Source organism: Anser cygnoides, chromosome 1 (assembly GCF_040182565.1).
Source record: "Anser cygnoides isolate HZ-2024a breed goose chromosome 1, Taihu_goose_T2T_genome, whole genome shotgun sequence".
In the NCBI taxonomy this organism is placed as follows: domain Eukaryota; kingdom Metazoa; phylum Chordata; class Aves; order Anseriformes; family Anatidae; genus Anser; species Anser cygnoides.
In genome coordinates this window covers 144,772,061-144,792,245 of record NC_089873.1, presented here as the reverse complement: position 1 = coordinate 144,792,245, position 20,185 = coordinate 144,772,061, and the positions used below count along the sequence as shown (strand labels likewise).

The 20,185-nt window shown below is 44.4% G+C and overlaps 1 long non-coding RNA gene across 1 annotated transcript; it reads left to right on the top strand.

The window, feature by feature from the left end:
- Positions 1–665: 665 nt before the first annotated feature.
- On the top strand, positions 666–18,890 carry LOC106041650 (uncharacterized). Its single transcript, XR_001210580.3, has 3 exons — positions 666–958; positions 3,379–3,485; positions 18,547–18,890. It is a non-coding gene; the product is annotated as an uncharacterized lncRNA (long non-coding RNA).
- The last annotated feature ends 1,295 nt before the right edge of the window (positions 18,891–20,185 follow it).

Sequence of the window (20,185 nt, the reverse complement as noted above, 5' to 3'; positions counted from 1 at the left end):
TAGCACAGACCAAAACTGTCAGGAACTATTGTGAGTGTGATTTTACAGTATAGCTGATGGACTTCCCTTGCCCAGGAACTTTCCCTGACAATCCTTAATTTATTAGTGTGTAACTGTAGAGTACCAAAAGAACCAAAGTCACCAAGTGCTGGTCCAGTTGTCTGCATGGCAAAGTGCTTCCTTCTCTAGTTCCCCCAGGCACTCTTCTTTCCTTTCCTCTCCATCCTGATCCAGACCTTCTTCCCCTTCTGCCTCCCTCTCCCCTGCCCTCTGTTGAAATAGATGTGGGCCCAGGAGTGTGACCTTCTAGGCTCTGGCTTCAGGCATATGGAGGAAGACACCTCCTCTATAAGATTCCCTCTCATGATGACACTGGGTCCCTTTACACAGATATTGCCTCTGGGGGGAGATGTTCTCCTCACACCATGCTTGAAGGCTGGGTGGCCTGGGCTTAGTGTCCCTTTGAGGTGCTGAGGTGGCCAGCACCAGGTGAGGGGACATTTGCCTTGATCCGTGGGGAACTGGGTGGCAACACGCACTTTCCGAGCTCATTCCGGTGAGTTCTGAGTTATTTTTTAGGATATGGCTACCAGAGACTCAGTCGTTGGTTGGTATATTTAAATAACATGCTGTAGTTCTAGAATGGAATGCATTCAGCTGTTTCTCATCAGGAAGTGATGGTGTTCTGATCAGTCATGAGCCAGCTTAGGTAGCAGATTGGAGTGTTTTCCTTGTGATCTCTGAACTGAGGGTGTTGCTAGCTGCTGGATGTGTTAGGTGATATTTAGAGTTAAAAATAGGCTTTTCAGAGCCTCATTGTCAGGCCTGGTAGAACAACTGGTTTAACTGAATCATCAGAGTTATCCTAGTTGTATTAAGCTGGAGGAACACGATGATGGTGTAGTGATAAAGCCTGTTGCTCCTAGGGAGTTTACCTGTCAACCTGTTTGTTGTCTTTGTAAGTACATTTTATTAATGGCATATATTTTTACTACGTAGATGATGCAGTGTTAAAAGCCGCTTTCCGTGCAGTTTATTCTGAGATTGTATGCCATAGCATTGCTTATACTGATATGAATATTACTTGAGTTTACACTGACAGAGAAATAGCTATCTCAACAGGATAGTAAAACAGCTGATTACTTCCTGAAGCACCTCTTTAAATCAGAAATCTTCCCAATAAAATGCCTTTTAAAAAACCTTTTAATATTAGAGCACACAACAGTTAATCACCTTCAAAAACTGTAGGTACAGTGGTAAAAGGAGGAAAACATCCTTCTTCTTTCCACTGGTACTTCATCTTTGTTTAAGTTCAAAGCAGCTTTGGCTTAGTATTTTTAAATGCCTTCATTTAATCATGAATTCAATGTGATTTTTTTTGCAAAATTGAGAATAACGCAGGGATGTCAAAAGCCTCCTCTCGGTCTAGACTGCAATATTTTGCCTATGGCGGCAAAATATTTGATGTCATTCCTGAATAATGTTGAACAATGTTTTATCCATCAGACTTATCCAAATACAAGCAAAGGGCAACTCCATATTTCAGTGACCTCCTGACTGGTGCTTTTGGTGGATGATCAGCTTCATATGATATAAAAGTGTAAGGCATCACCCCCCCCCCCCCAAAACAAACAAACAAACAAACAAACAAACAAAAAAACTGAAAATACTGTAAGCTCTGGGGCTTTTTTTTTCTCTTTTTTTCTTTTTTTTCCTTTTTTTTTTTTTTTTTCTTTTTTTTCTTTTTTTTTTCCCCAGCCTGTATTCATATTTGCTTCTGCACTTGATCTTGTCCACGTTAGAAAAGTTTAAAAAGTTTAAATCAGTTACTTTGATATGATCTATGTAAACCTGAAAAAATCTCTGAGGCTGAAACTTTGAATCCAATTTAAATTTGTTCAGATTAAATTCTCTTAATTAGCCACCTAAGTCAAAAAATGCAAGGGTAAAATCACTTCCTGTGCACTGCAGATGGATGTGCCTTCAGTGAAGAGTTAAAATGAGTTATCAATGCATTAATTATTCCATTTCTATTAGCTCTGTTTGAGTGAAAGCAACTACAATTTGAAACACTTGAATTTTTTTTGTCTGTACTTTGCTGGTCTGTAAGACCTGTACATGGACATCCTGTGGATTTCTTTACCGGAGTAAGCTTCAAAACAAAACAGAATAAAGCAAAAGATCCCCCGTTAATTGTTTCTAAGAAAAGGCTGACTTCTTTACATAAGCAGAAGGCACTGAAGGACTACATATCCTTGAGGCTTTCCCATGGAGTAAACATATGTCCACGCTACAGGGAGAACTGTTAGACTGCACCCGTTACCGGGCCAGCCATTTAGTGCTAAAAGTTTCATCACACTGAAGTTTGGATCCCACCTACCTGAGCAACATTATGGCTAAAGTCAGCTTTTGGGTTGCATTTGGGATGTGCGCTCCTGCGGACCACCTGGTAGAGCAAGACTGCTGGTGCTGCTCAGATCTGCTGAGTGGCAATAGGATGCCCCGCACCTCCTGGGCTCGCCTGGGTGCACCTTGTCTGCAAGAGCTTTCGAGGCCAGATGTCTGCACAGGGTGGCAGTCTGTATATTTTTCCAAGCCTCCTTCTATGGCATACCCCTTTCTACCTACCCTCTGGCATACGTATAAAACTTAGCAATTACATTAAGCCATATAATTCCTCCCACGAAGTGAGAAAAAAAAAAAAAAAGAAAAAAAGAAAGAAAAAGAAAGAAGGTAACAGTTTGCAGCACAAGTCAGCAAGCCTGGCAGTTCATTACTGAAGGAAATCGAAAACACTAGCCAGCATTTTCAAGTGGGAATCTATGGGAAGCTGAATGCACATTTGCTCACTTAAATGGATGGCCTGAGTTTTGGAGGTGCTGGATTGATGCAGGCTCTGAATGTTTTTCATCCTCAAAGATCAGGCCAATTGCTTTGCTGTCTCAATGTGGAATGTAGTCACCCAAGTCTGACAGTTTTGGCTCTAAGGTTTAGCTTGACTGAAAACAAACTGGCTTCAAAACTGTAGGGGAGGTTAGCAGCAGCTGCTCAAACCTATGTATCCAAGAAAGTAAATTTTAAAATGTCAGATGGATTTCTTCTCATGAAGTCAACCAGCAATAGGCAGGAACAGAGGCATACCTGGGAGGGTAAAAACAGACCTCATTCTTCTGCTTCTTGGTAGGACGACGTTTCTGAGCAACCCTGCCCTGGGTCAGGGGCTCAGGTGGGCTGACATACAGGAAGCTGAGTCTTGTCATGTTCATAACATCTATGATTTAAATATTGCTCTCTTCAGTTCTCACCGGAGGAGCTGTGAGCTGGCATGATGATAACCTCCACATCATCCCCCTTCAAAACAAATTAATATTTCTACAGGAAACAAGAGCTGCCCAGACTGCGACAGACTGGTGGAGAACTGCTGTGAGACGTTTGCAATGCCTTGCTTGTGCATCTGCAGTGAGGTTCAGCGGAAAAAGATAAAGGTAGTTAACAAGCTTTCCTATTGAATTTGGTAATGCTGAAAGTCAAAAGCTGAGAACAGAATTAGTGAGTCTTTTGCATTTAAGTATTTGAAATTCTAGCATAAAATTATCTTTCAGTAATGGAAAAAATAGAAATTAATATTAGAATGATTCTGCATTCAAGAAGTGAAAATCTGTCTTCAAGTTCATTTAGCAAAGTGACATTTAAATTACTATGAAGAATTGTGTGTGCTATATGTTATTTGTAATTTCATAACATGTTGGGATGAGATTGTCCTGGGATCAGCATGTGATTAAAATGATTATATACCTTATATACATGGTATGTTTCTTATTCAGTCACGATCAAAATACAATTTACTTTTATTAATATAATAATTTAGATGTTCTAAATGAAATCTCAGTTAAATATTTTTTAATTTCTATTCATAGCCTCCTAATCTCAACAATATTAACAAATCCATTCCCCTCACCTAGAAAAGATTCTCCTTTTCCAACCATCGTGATGGCTGACATCTGCTGGGATGACCCCTTGCCCCTAGCAGCAAAGCACAGCTATGTAAAGACGGACGACAGACAGATGCTCCTCTCTGATTGTAAAGAACTTTAAAAATATGGATGGGTGCAGAAGAGGGCACCAAATACTAACCAGCAAAGCAGATGCTGTTTTCCTCTCCTTAACACCCATGCTGAGTATTTTTCTTTTCCTCCCTCTCAACCCCTGTGTATGCGTATGTGTCTTAATACCAAAAATAGGTCTTATTATTTAAGTTTGAGTCCTGGAACACTTAAATCCACCATCATTCAGGCCTGTTGATCTTTCTTTTCTGCTCTGAAAATAAGGGTGTGAGCAGTTACAGCAGACAACGAATGAATATGTTAACATAACCCATGCTGGCATAGAGTGCCTCTCGCCTGACTGGCGTATTTAGTGTTGGGCAGCAGAGGTCAAATTTAGTAAATGCAGAAGCCCACATTTCAGTTCCTGCTATGCCTGCTGAGCGCATCCTGGGCATTATTCAGAGAGGACTTTTAATATAATGTTAAAGCCATATGGTTTAAAAAAAAAAAAAAGGCAGAAAAATCCAAAATTAAGATTTTGTGTGTGATATGTTAATGGGACTGCACTGCACAGTGAGTGCCCATTGCATTTTTTATTGATTTTGTAGTTATGGTATCTATGCATGCAGTCTGGCCACTTTTTCCAAGTCAGAACTGAAGGGGTAGTCAAGGTTTTGTCACAGCAACCCAGGGACTATCTAAGAATTACACACTGAGGATAAGATGCAGGGGCAGGGCAGAAGACAGAAGTAATGACTGCTGTACCCTCCCATGGGCTTCCTGTTGTCACTGGGCTACAGAATCAGACTCCATCGTTGTTCTTTTCTTTTGGCCTTGTATATGTTGCATATTTTTTGTATAGCGTGGCTGAATATCTATAGCCTGGTCAATTCATAACTCCCATGGAAAAAAGGAGTCAAAAATTAGGACTTTGGACTCAAACAAGTGTAGTTTTCTTCTGGATTAGGAGAGCACTGAAATATGTGGGAATTAACTGCCTAGCTTGTGACGTATGAAAGCAAAGCTCCTGAGCTTGTGCAGAATGCTTTGTTTTGGTGTCTAGGAAACTTCATGTCTGAAAGCAAAGGCAATGGTAGATATTGGACATACAAAAGGGAATTGTGCTGTGCTTGTTCAGAGACCCAAGAAACAAGCAAAGAAACAAATGCTGGTGAGAAAGAACTGAAAAAAATACAAATCAGGAAAAAAAAAAGAAAGAAAAGTTAGTATGGAAACAGACAACTTTACTGACATTGGAATATTCTGGACACACAGTATGTGGGATGATTATTTTTATGTTATTGTCTGTCCGTCTCTCTGTCTAATGATATATGCCCAAAGAGACATATAAAAATGTATTCACACTTTTCCATAATGGGATTGAAATCTGTACGATACCCTTTCATCAGATCTGCATGTTGTTATGGCTATGTACACACATAACTGCGGACAGGGTTGGGAGGCGGCAAGGGGGCTAGTAGCTCGAAGTCAGGATCTCTCAAAATCTAGACAAGGTACATAACATAGACCTCCGGTAGACTAATAGTGGTTCTCAGAGACCCATGACACTAAAAACTTCAACAAGTAGTACCTGTCTATAGGGTTTATGATTCCAGGGACTCATCTATGGGGTCACTGAAGGATTTTTTAAGGTCTATTCCAAGTTTGAGAAGTGAAAGAAGGCTCATATAAAAGTTGTGCAAGCATGACAGTCAAATCATGAAAAGTTGAGTGCCACTCAAGCCTATTCTGACTGCTATTGAAAACATTATTCTTTTAGTTTGCAGCTTGATCATACTTTTTACCTCTCTCTACTGGTTTCCACCCTGGTTCCTGTACCACAACTGATGTAAACTGCTTGTTTCCGTTTTTCTGATGTTCACTGCTTATTCCTACTTGTCCCATCACCACTGCCATTAATTGACTCACATCTAACTGCCCCATGAAGCCAACTGTTCCTACCCACCTACCACACTTCCAGACAAGCAGTTTCAGCCTTTTGCTCATGCTTCCCCTTGGGAGGAACTCCCATCAGATGACTGTAAATTTACCTCATTTCCTGCTTTGAAAGTGCCAGGTTCACCAAAGCTCCTGACCATGACGTTAAACAATGTTGGCTCACTCTTCCTTTGCATTCCCTTATCAAGATCCATTTTCCCACTGATGTCTCTAGCTTCTTTATGCAAGAGCATCGTTTGTTGGCATGGCACCTCACCTTGCAGCACAATGTAGGCTCCAGGTGAGGGGATAAGACAATGCACCTGGGCCAGATGGTCTGAGGCAATGACCATCCTCTCCTCTGTGGAAGACTGCTGGACAATTCCTGTTCTGGATCCCCATGCTGTTGGTGGAGGAGGAGAAGGCCAGTTCAGGTGGCCCTTCTGTACGAGGATTTCCCAGGACCAGATGGACGTGAAGGCTGAATAGGGTCAGGTCACACTTTCTCACTGCTATAATGGCCTTTGGTCTGTGAGAAAAGTTAAATTTGCCCTCCACAGTGTTTATTGGGAACCTGCTGCCTGGTGGTCTGCCCCATCTGCTTCATCCAGGCTGTGACTTGATCCTGTTGTTCTCAAACCATTGACCCCTACTCTGAGAAACACCAGAGAAGAATAGACTTTAACTAAATCTTTCACTAGTACCCTCTCCACTTATTTTTCTCCCTCCTCCCCATTGTTTTGAAGCCAAGTCACTTTTTGTTTGCTAGAGGAAGGTTAAACAAAGAAATCCACCAATGTTCAAGAAACAGCATCGGTCATCGCAAGGCCATTCTCTTTCCCATTCTGGTTCTGTGATTCTTGCAATTTTGTGGATGTTCCCGCATCAAAGATACTAGAATGTTTGTGATTTTTTAACACTACAAAACACTGAGTAATTCTCAACTAGGTAATCATGAGATTTTCCCTGTAGACTGTCTGAGACACTGTGGAAAAGATTATCACGGAAACTGTGGCATTTGAAGCTGCACTGATGCCTTTACAGGAAAGAAATGGGAGGGGGAAGAAAGCCAAAAACAACCCAACAGCTAGCACTCGGATTATTATTTGGTAGCTTGGCACAATTTGTGGAGAGAAGTAACAATGTCTTCTGCAAGCCTGTACCTAGTTCATCACCCACAGATTTTGCTCTCACTGTTCACAGACAGTGAACTGTCTTCCTCAAAGCCCTTGCCAACAACTCTCCCATCCAACAATGCATGAATTTCATCTGTGGCTGATTCTCAAGGATATTACATTAAAACTAATTTGAAATGATACCTGGCTGTGGCAATGCTAAGCCCAGGGCCTTCCTATGAATTACGGTTTTGGCTGTCTCATAATCATATACAGTGAAAAGATGTATTTCTTCTCTGTCTGTTCAGTATTCAGATTACATAGCTAGCCAAACACAGTTACCCAAACATCTTTGCTTTCACGTGGAAAAAGTGTATTTAAGTATGAGAAACTCAGTCATTTTATCCAAAGAGACAAGTTGTCTTCTCTGTTCTCTTCCTTAACCAGTATAAGTTTCATCTGAAGCCATAATAGACGCAGACAAGGGGAAATAACCTCTAGGCTCTTAATTCAAGATGCAGACAAGGGGAAATAACCTTGAGGCTCTTAATTCGAAGGCCACAGTGATCAGTGAGATATCAGTGAGAAATCAGTGAGAGGCGATCTCCCATTGCCTTCAGTGGATCTCCGATCATACCCCAGCAGCTGACCTCTGACTTAGTAAAGATGGTTACTAGCCTTTTGTTCAGTTTAATGATGCTTAATGAACTTGTCTAAGGCATGTTTGAGCAATCTGAGCATGGCATGAGCAGGAAATACGCTGAGTACTAACATGACTTAAACAGATAAAAGTTATCTGGCATTTTTTAAAGATTAGCTCACACCATCCAAACTTTTTATCCAGATGCAGCTAGCTGTTACGGTTGTGTTAGCCATCTGGTACTATAGTCTTTGGCTGAAAACAGAAGCAATATGTATCACCGCTGGTTTGTGTTTCCAGGAAAAAAAGAACGCTGTTTTTATGATCATCCATTCATTTGGTATCAAGCACATTTCACACATGAGTTAACTGGAGACCTGCAGCTGATGTATTCTGTGGTAAGAAGAGCTTTGTAGGGCTAATGGTAGAAGCAGAGATGTGGGAAGAAAGGTTGCTTTTTCAGCATAACAATATAATATCATTGTTGTGGGTTTTTTTTTGTTTGTTTTGTTTTGTGTTTTTTTTTTTAACTTTCCCTTCACAAAAGATTCTTTATTCAGTGACACATTGTCTCGTATAACAAAAGGTTTTGTAGTAGTTTCTGGTTTTGCAGCTCAAAGCAGAGAATATCTTCAGCCATACTGTTTACTAAGCACAAAAACATTTGTAATTACTTTTCAGTAACCTGCCCAACAAGCTACCAGTAACTTATTATTGTATATTTACACACTTGAAAACAGCATTTTATTTTATTCAAGTACCAGATGCATGAAAAAAAAAATTTTAAAAATGCCAGTAATAGAGAGCAGAAAGGAAACCAAGAAGTCAGAGGACACAGTGGCTGCTCCTGATTCCTCTCCAAGGAGGCAAAAAGTTGTTACAAGAAGAAAAGGAGTGCTGCTGCCATAACATACAGTAAGGAACTCCAAGTCTCCTGTATCCTCTTGCCTCCCAGAGACAGGAGTGGAGTTGGAGCAGGTATCAGTTGGAGTTGGTTGGAGCAGGTATCAGTGTCTCCTGGAATAAAATCCAGAACCCCAAACGATGGTAGAATAGAATGAATCCTGGGATGATCGTTTGTGTCTTTGTTTGACTGATGCGTAGAGTTAGGAAGTGACACAGCCCAAAGAGGTCACTCAGCTATTGACTGCCTGGCAATGCTTGCATCAGCTTTCTGGAAGGTAGATTACAGACCCCTGATGTGTAGCCATTAAACATAACCCCACTCTCTATTTCAACCAAATCTGAACTTCCAGCAGGTTGATGTCAGGGTCCCCTCTCTTCTCCCAGTTATGTCCACACTGACTTGTGGTGCTCTCGAGAGAGAGCTTAGGTCCCCAAAAGCTGGCTTAAGTGGAGATTTTCTCTGTGCTGTGCCTTCTGTATCAGCATAAGAAATTTCATACCCTCATGGGCCCCAGTCTGCACTTACTGCCTGACAAGTTTGCCCCTGGTGCTCAGGAGATGCCTAGGAGGGCCACACGGCCTTTTCCTGAGCTGTCACTCAGCTAAGGATGATCCTGCATCCCACGGTGCTCAAACACCCATCTTTATCTTCTGCATGTCATCCAGCTATTGTGCACCTTAGGTACCTGTCACCTCAGTATCTAAATCCCAAAGGAACAACTTAAGCAACTGTGAGGAAACTGGAACTGGGGGCAGACTTCAGTGGGAGCTGGTAATCCAACCCGCCGAGGTGCCTGAAACACTTCCACGTGGGTATATATATCTCTATGTACACAGTATCTAAGTACTTGAATAGCTTAAAGGATCTGGGCTTAAGTGGTGATGCGACTGTTGAATATGGCTCCTACGTCACTTACACTTTACTGAAAAAAAAAATATAATAAGGTGTTAAATACAGAGAAGCTGCAGATATGCTACAAATATATATAGCTGCACAGGCTTCTCTGAGCAGCAGTGCGTTATAGCAGCTAGTGTAACTGCTCACATGTCTGCAAGAGCGAACAGATCAAGCATCCCGGTAATCCACACGCCGAAGGCCCCACAGTGGAAAAATATTCTGTGCGTTAGGAGCTCACATAATGACAATGGAATTTGCTCTTAGGATTAGAAGAGCCCACCAAATTGCAGGTAGATGAGCAGGAGGCTGGGTCCACCCTGTCTGTTAAGAGCTATTAGGACATTCTGCTTTGTAATGGGACAAACGTTATACGCCCTGATTTCAAAGTGGTCTTGTGAGGGGTCCAGCATGGCCAAGCTGTGTAGAAAAGCAGGGCTGTGCCTGCCTTCCTTGGAAATCCCGAGCTTTGCTTTTTGCTGTCTGCTGATGGCTTGCTCATGGCCCATCTGAGTGCCCACAGATGGGATCTTCAGCACACCGTGCCAGCATCCTTGGAAGGGATCTGGTGGGATCTGCTGGGCGCAGCCGTGCCTGCACGCCAGGGGCTGGCGCAGTGGGTGAGGCTGGTCCCGAGGACAGGCTTTGGCAGGTGGAGAGACCTCCCCTGGAGAAAGACTGCGTGTTTCACTGAGAATGGAGCTGGCACACAGGCATTCGGCATGCTCCCCTCATTGCCCTCCATAGGTTGTGAGTACCAAGGGAGAGATTGTCTGGCAGTGACGTACCTGAAATTGTGAAAATCTGATCTCCTTTTTTATTTTTCTATGTCTGTATTTGAGCTGTGTTCATCCACCGTTTGCGCCTGGAGAAGACCCGTGCTAGTGGCACCAGGATTAAAAGGACTCCCCAGCCTGTTGTCTGGCTGGCAGAGCTGGGAGCCCCCCTTGCCTTGATTTCTGTGCTGGAAACCCAGGGCAGCAGCAGCAGAATCTTGTGCCGAGCGCTGGCAGCGCCTGGCAGCATTGCTAGCTCTGGATTCAGCACCACTGATAATTATAAAAAAAAAAAAAAAAGGAGGAGAAGGGGAAAAAAAAAAGAGTGAGAGAATGCAATGAGCAACATCCAAAGCAAATAAGGGAAGCGGTAGCATACGCGGAGACAGCAGGCGAGCTCCATGCCTGGCTCTGCTCGGTGCCTCAGCCCTCCTCCTCCCACGGCCACGGGCTGAGATGGTGGCACAGTGGGGTGACGGCCGCATTTTGGGGCTGACACACACCCTCTGTCCTCCCCATCACAGCCGCATCTGGCCCTGCGGTGGCTCATCCTACCCCTCCAAATGCTCAAGTCATTATCAGTGTGACAAATCCAATATATACAGAAAGATCTCCAGGCAAAATCTGTATTTCCAGAAAACGAGATTCCTATACCATCTGCAGCTAATTGTTTCATACCGTATTCGTCTCTGTCCCGCTGAGCCCACTCGGGGCCTGCTGAGCCCATCACTTAAGCTGGTTTTACACCGGCGGGGCTCCGCTGTCTGCAGCAGCCGGGCACCACAAACACTACCCTCTGTCAGAGCAGGACCGGGGACAAAGGAGCATCCACCACATCACCCTTCTGACACCCCAACATCCGCAGGGATGCGTTTTGGTGGTGAGCAGCCATCCATCCCCTGGGTGGTGATAAGGGGAAGGAGGTGCTCGCTGCCCCTGAAACCAGACCCGAAGCATGGGGCAGGGAGATGCCTACGGCAAAGGGCTGAGGAAATGACCCCGCTCGCTCCCCAGAGGTGATTGGCAGCCTTTCTCCTCATTCAAAATTAGAGAAAACAACAGAGCTCAGCGGCAATCCCGATTCTAGAGCCTCGTTGAAACTCTAGACACACATATCTGACAGATACAACAGAGATTAATGAGCCATGACCAGAAGTTTGATTTTTCTGTCAAGTGCTCCCATCCGTTTTTAATAAACAGAGGAACAACATAAACTCCAGCGCCTGCTGAAACCGGGCAGGTTGCTTTCAGTGCCACATGTGTCTGAGCTCAGTTTTGACTCCAAACCACGATAAATGCTGGAAGGGTGAGGGTTTGCTCTCCCTCCCCCCAAAAATCTGGCCCTTTTGTGGACACTTGTGACCAGCTTTGTTCCTTGCACAGCGTTTCTTCTTTCTCCAGCATGGACTGTCTGGTGTTTTACCACTGGAAACTGTCAAGTGTAATATCATGTTTACAACTAAACGGGTTCAATTTAGTGTCGTTGGTGTGTTATCTGGAGCACATGAGTGCTTAGAAAGCCCACTGCTTTGTTTCAAACAGCACTCTGCTAGATTTTTTTATGGGTTTTTGGAACACGGTCTCCTCATCCCTTCCAAGCGCGGTAGGCTGAGCCAGATAGCGTGGAGCCCGAAGACCGCATTGTGTGCTCTCTGTGCTCCTGGTTACTTACATTACAATCAGGCGTCGCTCTCATGAAATAATAATCAGTACATAGCCATCTGAATTTGTCAGGGATTCGTGGCAAAGCAGTCCCCGGGGATTTTACGCCACATAAATGTGTTTGAGAATTCCTCTGGTTTCATTTCTCGCAAGGCGCGAGAGAAGCCACAAACAAAACAAAAGGCTAGCAGAGGACGGTTTTATACCCCGAGGTATTTATGGAGAGGAAAAAAGGCAGTGCGAGCGAGCTGCCATAAATCTGACTGGCCACAGAATGTCACTCTTGCTCCATGCAAATGAAGCCGAAAGGAAATTTACCTGGTAATATAAAACCTGAGCCTTAAGGAAGGAAGCTCCTTGCTGTAAAGGAATGAAGCACAGGTGTGCAGCACCCATCCCAGGTCTCATCCTGCAGCTGGCTCTTCTCTCAAAGGCTCTCACCAGATTTGGGGAAGACCCAGGCTAATAACAGCCCTCCCTGCACTGGGACAGGCGTGCACAGAAAGTCCCAGCCTGTGCTTCAGGCACCTCAGCCTCCCTGCCAAGTCCCCCCAGTTTCCAGTAGGGTGCTGGCTGTGAGAGGTCCTTCCTGCAGAGGTGAGCCCATGGGATCAGGGCCATGGGGACACGGGCTGTGTTATTTCAAACAAAAGCTGGTCTTGAATAGAAAGCACTCTGGCTTTCCAAACACAAAATAAATAATTGTTTCGCTGGTGTGAAATTGAAATTGTCCTTGGCTTGATGCCGCCTACAACTGAAATTGCCACTAAATTTAACAGACCGATGCTTAGCATTTAATTGCCCCTGAAAAGACATCACCATCAGGAGGGAAGAGTATCAAAAAAAGAAAACCACAAATCTTTTGTTTTCCAGTCAGGGCTTCATTTCAAGTGAGAAGAGGCCTGTGGCAGGTCTCTGCTTCTCCAGGCCATGGCCTTGACTGGACTTGGAGGCAGGGGACACCCTGTGCAAGGCCAGGACCCCACCATGGTGCCACCTCTTGATAGGGAGGGAAAGCACCAGCTCCAGGGCACCTCCCTATTGCTTCTCAGGGCAAAACCTTGCCCTGGGGTCCAAAACGGGACCATGGAAGCACAGCAGAGGTGACCTGGCTGAAGGGCTGCATCCTTTCCTTTCTGGCTTGTCGGAGCTTCTCTGGAAAAGATGCTGGAGTTTTGTGCGATCGCTCTGTAGCCTGCTGGAAATACACATCTGCATATTAGCAGAGGTGGAAGCAAATGGTTTTCTGCTTTTATCGTACTTTGCATAATTACGGAACTTTTCCCGTCTCGGGTTGGCCCCCAAAGTGGAAATCTTGGGGAAAAAATGGAGTAAAGAATAAAATACAAAATTTTAGATTGGGTCTAAAAGAAGTTAGTTCTGAAAACTTACTCTGTAGTAAGCTTTGAAGTGTTTTTACTTAAAGTGTTTTTATTTTTACATTTTTAGTGTAAATTTACTTCAATTTCAAAACAGAGGCTTACTTTCAGCCTAAAGATTACAACTTTTCTTTTGAAAGTACAGAAGGAGAATATTTTGATCATTTTTAAAACATTTTTCAATTGTATGTGAATATGGCATATTCATAAAAAAAAAAAAAAAAGGAAAAAGAAAAAAGAAAACCTTTCCTCCCTAAGGCTTTGATTTTGACAAAACCACATTTTTCAGTGAAAAACATTTCCCAGAACACTTCCCAATTTTCTCTGATATTTACATCTGTTCTTCTCTGAGAAAGCGTCACAGCTGTAGATCAACAGGAATCACACAGAACACAGTTGATTTATGGTCAAAGTAATATTTCTAAATCAACTTGCATTTAAGAGTAGTGAATAGTACATGTCCATATACCATCAATGTATCATAAGGATTTTGTGCTGCTTTTATATTTTTTTTTACATTTCTTTTGCATAATTACACATGATTCATGTGTAATTGTCATTTTTACAATTATTTTACATAATTACGTGTTATTAAGCTGAAATTTGGGCAGAGTTAAAGATTGCGAGCCAGATCCTTAGTGTTTCAGGCACCCACCCCGATGCCATCATCCGTCTCCGAAGCTGGGCAAGTTGGATCAAAAGGGACCGCCGTCCTCCAAAAGCAGGACAGCCCCACAGCGAAACACGGCTGTATTTGGTCTCTGCCGCTTGTCCTGAGCTGCAGCCTTGGCCTTCTATCACTGTTCTCTCACCATCCAGACGGGATGTGCAGCATCCAAGGAGCCAGAAGAGAATTGGCAGCAGGTCGTACGCTGGTGTCCTATGTCTGTCCCTGCTCTGCCTTCCTCTCCAGCCCCCAAATCGCAGGCACTCAGGTGCAAGCCCGTGCACTGAGTGGCTTCTGTTTAATCACAGAAATATTGATTCCTCTGGCAAAAAGTCATGTTTTTCCCTGCACTTGGTAAATAATGAGAAGAGCCATCCAGCAGGCCATGATGCCGTTGCATTTTCTCCGCCACCACCTTCATCAGGATGGTTCCTCCTGTGGAGGTGAAGGCTAACTCCAAGCTTAGCTCCCCAGCTTCGCTTTCACCCACTTTTCGCCTCATTTTCTGCTCCTGGAGGGGGTGCCGAAACACACTGGGTTGGTGCACCAGCACACCCCGGAGCATTTTAAGAGAAGCGGTGGGCTCGCTAACAGTCCCTACCTGTCCCGAGGCCCGCGGGCTGAATGGCTCGCTTCATGCGGCGCTGACATGATTGATGCAAATCCTAAAAGGTGGCGCGGTGACCTCACGCGTGCCCAGCGCTCCCCACGCACGTCCCCGGGCAGCGGGGCTCCTGTTTATAAACAGTGTCACATTCATGGCTGGGTAACCTGCTCTGTTTACTCTGCCAGCGCAGGACGGCCGCCGCACAAGCGAAATATTATTCCCCGCCGTGTGCGCTCCGTTTTTTCCGTCGGCTGTGTGTTTTCTTTCATGCTTTGCCCTCGCTGACGGTGAACTCGTCGGCTGCTGTCCCCGGGCAGGGGCTGGGGGATGTGTTTGCTGCCATTTCCAGGGCAGTGCGGTGGAAAACACCCCTGGGACCCTGGCAGCCTGCTTTGGGTCACCTGGGTACGGCTAAGCCAGATTGAGTTCTCCACCAAAGTCATCTCTCCAACGTTATTTTAAGGAGATCTTTTTAATGCAGCCTCCGAAGAGCTCGTTTCTGGCTCATGAATTAAGAGAAAAATGTCGTCGCTCCCAAAATAATCACGGTAATGAACTCAACAATAAAAACAGCTTATCACCCTTCTGGGTTTTTTTCTTTTCATATTTTCTTTTTTTTTTTTTGCTACTAATTAAAAAAGGAGGAAGGAAGGTTTAATGCTTTTTAAAATATCTTGTTTAAAGTTGTGTCTGGTTCATTATCTCCCCAGCTTCTGCTGTTTTGAAAATGTCGTTTCTTTTTTTGAATTTTCTCATCGAGATGTTTATGGTAAATATTAACTTACGAGCAAGTCGGGAAAATCAATAGCTGGAACCCTGTCAGTCTCAAAGGAGGCTGCGTGAACTCCCCGGCCTAGAGCTCCAGAGGAGAAAGAGCTCTCTATTGCCTTCGCTGATGGGAAGGGAACAGCATCTCATAAAAATATCTGTTCCTGTACGCTGCAGGCGCCTGCTTCCTCCAGTGGCACTTGGGCTACGTCTAAACCACAGGGTCCCAGGGGCAGAACAGGCCTTGGGCCATATCCTGCTTGCTGGGCACCCCAGGAAGGTTGAGCAGCATGCCCAAGGATGGGAAGCGGGTGCATTTGGGAGCAGACCTGTGGTTTGCCTCTGCAGCCCGGGCTCGGTGTGCCTGGAAAAGCGTGCTGTGAGGGCCATCATCCTGGGATCGGGGCAGCGACGAGCCAGAGGACTGGAAAACTTGCACAGGGAACGTGTTTTTCTCTTTATGTGCTTGTGTATCCTTTTACCTGGCCTCCCAGGTTCACAGCTGCATTTGCTTTCCCCTCGTAAAGATTTCCTTTTCTGCAGTCACTCCCAGTATGCATGTCGGAAGGGGATTTGGGCTTGCCGAAGGCATTCAGAAAGACTGCAGTCTGCCTCCCCAGTTTTGGGATCACCAGGCAGCTCAGGTATTTGCCAAAATGCACTTGTTGAAACACGGGGGTCCTTTTGTTTCTCCCCGTCTTTCAGAAGGCCTTTAGGAAGGGTCCAATCCTTTCCAGCCTTCCTTGTAGTAAAAAACACTTTTTTCCTAGCATCATTAGGATTACCTGCACACAGTCAGCGTAAATACAGGCAGCGGAATCTGGCTTCGGGAAATTTTCAATATTCTTGAAGTACGTAATCAATTATTTCAGAAATCAAAACAATACCAAAATGAAAAATTGCCCCTCTGAACCAAAGGGAAATTTGGCTGGGGAACCCCCCACGTTTAGTATTTGATATTTTGGAAAATATCAGTATTTTCTTCAGTTTCTAGATGAGGAACTGAGCCCACATTGTAACGCTTATAGGATGGATTTCCTGCTCGCACTCAAGGGGTTTCCCCTATAAAGTTTGGTAAGGAAGTGTGTTGAGCCTCATTAACTCTCCTCTAGCTGCTGAAACAGCGCTGGAGAGTTTTGGAGCTGTGTGTTAGGAAAGCTGTCCTGGCTGTGGGGGCAGCGGAGAGGAGCTCTGCAAGGTGAAGGGAACAAAGGCATGGGGAAAAGGAAAAGTGTCCAAATATGATTGCAGGAGGAAGTTTGTCTCCGGCAACACATACTGTTTCCCATTCTTTTTATGTGTCAGAAATAACATTAGATTTTCTTTCCAAAATCAGAGAGGACCGAGGTGGCAACAAAGCTGTCCTTCGAGGCAGCTCCTCCTCTTTACCAATTACATTTATTTCCACTGTCCACAAAATCTCCATAATGTCTCAATAGATATCAGAAAAAAAAAAAATCTCTCTGTCTGTCATCTGTTTTTCACGGGCGCTGCTCTGTTGGCTTCTATAGTACTGCTTCTGGCTTACAGAGGAATGAGGAAAGCTGGAGACTTTGCATTTCAGTTTTTACAAACCATCTATAGGGCTCCTTTGTCCCTGGAAGGACCGGTCTAGCTCTCAGTGAGTAGTGGCTCTGAAAACACTTCGGCACCTCCTAAAAAGAGGACAGCAGGAGCCAGCAGTGCACAGGATGCTGCCTCTCGGAGGACTGGGTTGCAACCTTGCTCACGCTCTGCGTTAATGCTGTGCATTTTATTCATTGGACCACGGCTGGGATAGCCCATGTCTGTGACTCCAGATGCTAGCAATACAGAGCACATTGAAAGCAGCAGTGGGCCTAAAAGTTCTCCTTAGACTTCCTCAGGGCTGTGGGAAAGTGCAGATTGAGATTCAGGGTGTGAGCTTTCCCGGTGGAGAGACTGATGCAGCATGATTTATACGTGGAGGGAGAAGGCTGGGGAGAAGGCTGTTCCCCTTTGGCTTCTCGGCCTCGTGATGTGAGCAGCGATGCTTTCTAACTACCAATTTCTGTTCAAGGTGATGTGTACACTACACCACTCAAAGGAGAATAGCACGCTATTGGTGTCCAATGACATGGGCCTTAACCTTTGAGTCCTGAGGGACCACTGGAAGCTGGCTCTGAAGAGCACCCACAGGGTCAGGCCACAAATTTGCAGGTGCGATGCAGCATTTGCAGCTACAGATCACGGAGGTGCAAATGTCATGCTCTGGGCCTTCTCTCTGCCACCTGCAAGGCTGCAGACAGAAACCCAGGTGCCACGCAGAGGCCCATGAAAACCTGTGATCCTAGTGGTTTAGCAGCTTGCCAGTCAGAGGATTTGTGTCCTCCTGTTTCTGTGAAGTGCATTTTCATCTTCTGGCTGTGCTTGGATGCCGTCTCTGCTAGACAGTTTCTTGAGTTACAGCCTTCAGAGTCTGCGTAGGGCTTCACTGACTGTCCACATCCCATCCAGGTGTGTTACGAACCTCCCACGGAGGTGGACGGCCTATTTTAGGCCATGCTGACACCTGCCTTCTTTTACCTTTACGCGTTCCCAAGGAGCTGTAATATTTACCAGTGAGAATCTCTCTTCAGTCTAATGCAGTTCACATGAATATCATATGAGGCTTCCTCTTGCAAGAGGCAGCCTTACGATGTAATGCTTGTTTTTGTGCTTAGTCTTCCGTCCCTTGCCCTTATTTTGCCTTCAAAGGGGCTTTCTGCCCAAGAGGGACAAAAAGGCACGGGTCCTGGAGTGCAGACCTGTCTGAATTAACGTAGGCGAGAGCGTATCTGAACATTTGCTATCCAGAGAGCATGCAGTACAACAACTGCATTTATTAAACATGTCAGTGTAATCTCCAGGCTCCAGCACTGCCACGGCGCTGTGAGAGAAGGCTTGTATTCCTGCATGAGTCCAGCTTGTCTGCCAACATGTCTACCCTTTCTGCAGGTGTATGCTTTACAGCCCAAGGCAAAAATATCCATGCCTTCCCCAAAGATCTCATGGTGCTTCTGCAGGCCAGATGGTTCCAATTTGAGGCCTACACTCGGTGATGTAGCTGTATTGAGTTTCTTCCCTGAAACCAACAAAACCTGCTTTAGCATTTTGCTTGGATTAAAATATTTGTCCCTTTTTTCACAGGGCAGAAGAGGGACTCCTGAAGCCACTGAAGGAAGGAAATCATTACAGGGTTCTACAGAAGTAGGTCATGTGCTACAGCTGCTCATAGTTTAAGAGGAAGAAACATGGGACCTCAAACATGGAACATGACTCCTTCAAAATGCTTGAGAGCAACCCAAGAAAAACATCCTCAGAGGCTTATTTAATAAACATTATCTATAATAGTCTCAATGTGTGCTCGTGTTTCCTTAGGAGTTTGCACCTACTTCCCAGAGCTAACAAGATTCCAAAATAGAGCGCAGAATAATTTAATGAAAAGGATTTAATAGTTTGTGTTAAAGCTAATATGGTCCATTAGGAGCTGTCATTTTATAAACAATGAAGATATGTTACCCTCTCTATCGCTGCAAAGCCATTCCAAGCAAGGTTTGTAAACAGCCAGTAATGATCTATAGAACACGCACAAAAGACAATTAGAGCCACATTTGAAAAATGTGCTTTCCCTCCCATTTGATTTCTTTTTAAATAAACCTAAGAGTAGCATATATGTATGTAGATGGATAGATGCATAGCATAAAGACCGCATATATATATAGATATATGTGAGTATGTGGATTTCATTAGCAATCATACAATGTTCATTATCTTAAAAGCACTGCTATTTCCACAGCCCCAAAAATGCCTAAAGTGAACTGTTAAATCAACTGAAAAGTTTTTAATTATAATCAAAGTGTCACTTCACTGCAGCTTTTTTTTTTTCCAGCAAACTAACATTTTTGTGAAGACTCAGCCTGCTTTCTTTAACAACTGTGAACACAAAAGATGATGAACCAAAATAGTGCCAATTTCAATGTGCAGAGTTTATTTCTCCACAATGAGAGTTAATGTATCTGCAAAACATTTACATAAGTTAAAAAAGGGACTCTCCAAGGTTTGCCGCTCCTCTCCCTTGATCCCATTTCCCACTGGTGTGATGCCAGAGGATGGCAATGCTGCATGGGGCTAAGGAGAGATATTTCAAGAGGCACAGATAAACCCAAACATCCTTCTCACCTGTGCAGCTAGCCCGTGTAAAAAAGGTGTCACTGCTGCTTGCTGGCCCCTTTTTCCAAGCTCTTTTCTGGAAGACATCTCAGTAGGCTGGGGGAGAAAGGATGGGCCACCACGAGTGGTTCCCGTGTCCCTGCCATGCGCCAGTGCCACCATGGCCCCCTGAGAGCTGGTAGGACAGCCACAGACTAAAGCAGCCCAAGAAGGAGAGGGACAAAAGATCTGCCCAGCCCAGGTCTGCTCCCCACACCCCAGTTTTCTGGAAGCCAGGCAAGAATGAAGTATGAGAGAAATCAGAGCTAATGGCTGCAGGGGAGTTACTGCTGGTGTACAGTGAGGTAAGTGTTTGGAAAATCAGGTCCATAAAGTGCCTTTATTTCTTATTACTACATGATCTAGAAGCAGATGGAATAGTCAAAAGATGACTAACTTGGTAAAAAGAAAATGGATACAACCTTATTATTTATAAAGTGAACCCCTCATTAAAAAGCACAACTTTTTCAAATAGCATTTAGATTCTTACTCAAGAAAACAGGCAAGAACAAAACTTCAAGCTGAGGTCACTCTGTTCTCCATTTGCCTTATAAAGATTTACTTCAGCTACTTCTGC